Source organism: Sciurus vulgaris (assembly GCF_902686455.1).
Source record: "Sciurus vulgaris genome assembly, chromosome: 1".
NCBI classification, from domain to species: Eukaryota; Metazoa; Chordata; class Mammalia; order Rodentia; family Sciuridae; genus Sciurus; species Sciurus vulgaris.
The window spans coordinates 25,296,075-25,298,597 of record NC_136461.1 but is presented as its reverse complement, the minus strand read 5'-3'; the positions used below and the strand labels follow the sequence as shown (position 1 = coordinate 25,298,597).

General features: G+C 47.0%; 1 pseudogene across 1 annotated transcript; it reads right to left on the bottom strand.

Annotated features, from left to right (window-relative positions):
• Positions 1-258: 258 nt before the first annotated feature.
• Positions 259-2,008, bottom strand: LOC306664629 (la-related protein 1B-like; annotated as a pseudogene). Its single transcript has 3 exons — positions 1,898-2,008; positions 1,209-1,735; positions 259-660 (listed from the first exon to the last, which is right to left on the bottom strand). The product of its transcript is annotated as a la-related protein 1B-like (transcript).
• Positions 2,009-2,523: the final 515 nt, after the last annotated feature.

Here is a 2,523-nt window from a genome sequence, read left to right as displayed (position 1 = left end):
AGTCACACAGAAAAGGGCGGGCAGCCCCAGGAAGGTCGGCTCTGTCCCCGGCTCTGTCCCCCGTCGTGGCAGAGGTGGTCCTCTCCACGGTTGTGCTGCCCAGGGTGGACGGTGGACACTCTCACACAGAAGTCCGTCGGGTACCTCCCTCTCTGCAGTCCGGTTTGTTCCAGGATTTACAATGCATTCCAGCGAGTCGCCTGTTCTGTCATCTGCCCATCAGATGACATCGGGGGCATCAGCCAATCATCACCCTGACTATAGGCTACAAAAAGCTCGGCCTGGCACAAACTCCGGGCAATCGGTCAGCAGGAGCAGTCTGTCTGGGGCACTTCTGGGAGGAGGGCCTGGGATGGGCCGTTTTTCTGGTTCTGTCTTTTTCCTCACTTTCTCCTCCACAGCTTCTCCTTCCGTGCTGTCCTTCAGGGCCTCTAACATGGGACTAAGGTTTGTGGTGAGCGCCTGAACGCGGTGAAATCCAGCAGTCAGGGAAACGGGCAAGAAACCTGGCTCATCCATCTTTCTCAAAGAAAGAAGTCACGTTCCAAGTCTTCTGTACTGAAGTAATATTCAATTTGACGCTTAACGTACTCTTTAAGTGATGCTTCTTCCGCAGGATACACCTGTACACTGGTACCATCGTCATAGTAATACATCATGCTGGTGTTAATGTCTTTTTTTTTAATTATTTTTTTATTTTTACAGACTGCATTTTGATTCACTGTACACAAATGGGGTACATCTTTCCATTTGTATGGTTGTGCATGATGTAGATTCACACCATTCATATCATCATGTGTGTACATAGGGTCATGATGTCTGTCTCAGTCCACCATCTTTCATACCCCACTCCCTCTCATGTCCCTCTACATAATCTATAGTTCCTCCATTCTTCTCTCACCCCCCACCCCATTGTATATCATCATCTACTTATCAGGGAAAACATTTGGCCCTTGGTTTTGGGGGATCAGCTTATTTCACTTAGCATGATATTCTCCAATTCCATCCATTTATCTGCAAATGCCATAATATTCTTTTTTATGACTGAATAATATTCCAACGTGTGTATATACCACAGTTTCTTTATCCATTCATCTGTTGAAGGGCTTCTAGGTGGATTCCACAATCTAGCTACCGTGAATTGAGCTGCTATAAACATTGATGTGGCTGTGTCACTGTAGTGTGCTGATTTTAAGTCCTTTGGGTACATACTGGTGTTAATTTCTGTTTGAAATGGCTGACCCATCCTTTCACCATGTTCTTCGTCACCATACGAAAAATCAAAGTTCACTCAAGGGTTTCTTCTGCCTCCTCCTCTTCCCCGTCCTCCTCCTCCTCCTCAGCCTCTGAAGGAACCTTGGATATTACCCACCTCGCTCCTCACACTGGATACTTCATCCTGATCATCTCTTTTTTCAGTCTCACCTCCAAATTCATGTGCCGTTTCTCCTGTTTTTATGGGGTGACTTCTTTGCTTCAGGTTGACCCCGAGAGCTGCTCTGGGATCTCCTGATCTGGTCTTACATCCTCTGAGTGCGGTGGTGCCCACTTGTGTTCATTCCTCTCTTTCCTCGACTGCTGACCTGGCCTCATCCTCGTGGACATTTTCGAGAGGACCGTCTAATATTGTGTCCCGGTTTTCTTTGCTCTCATTGTTACTCCTCTTTTCAACTTTCTCTTCTTTTTCTTCTCTAATTTGTGGCTTCTTATTTCCTTGGCTGATGATACTCTGAGACTGCAGAAAGGTTTTCAGGAATCTCAGCTACACAGGAGAATGACACTGGAGGATCGCAAGTTTTCAGTAACAGACCTTATCTCAAAATAGAAAGCGTGGGGATGGAGCCAGCGGAAGAGCACATGTGTAGCAGGCGTGAGGTCCTGATTTCAATTTCCAGTATCCAGTGCTCACTAACTCTCCTGGTGGTGGCCAGTTTGCCATGTTGCTGAAATCACTGGCCTTACTGGGTTTCCTTGTCTTGAGTTTTCCTGCTTTTATAATTTTGGGGGAACTGAGGTCGGCTGCCACCTCACTGGGCCGTGCATGGCGGCTGGCTGATGACCCTGCCAGGTGCTGCCCTAATCAGCAACTCTTGATAGTTATCCCAAACCTTATCTGGACTCAGGCCACCTCTCCATCTCCACTGCTACTTTTTTAGGCCAAGACCCATCAGTTCTTGCCTGGATCAGAGCCTTCTAACCCTGGTCCACTTTTATTTCTCTAGAACCCTTTCACCACAGAGGAATGTATCAGCTATCTATTGCTGCGTAACAAACCTCCCCAAACTTAGTGGTATGAAACAATGACCTTCTGATTTACTCACAGTTCTGTGGGTCTAGTTTGGTTCAGGTTCAGCTTGGTGACTTATCTTCTGGGCCATTTATTTAGCTGCCATTGGTTGACAGATCAGTTGGGGCTGAGTGGTTTGGGGACCCTTAGCTGGGACAGCTTATCTCTTCTGTATAGTGTTGTCCTCTAGTTAGCTAGCCTGGGTTTCTTTACATGACAGGGTGACTTATGCCAGT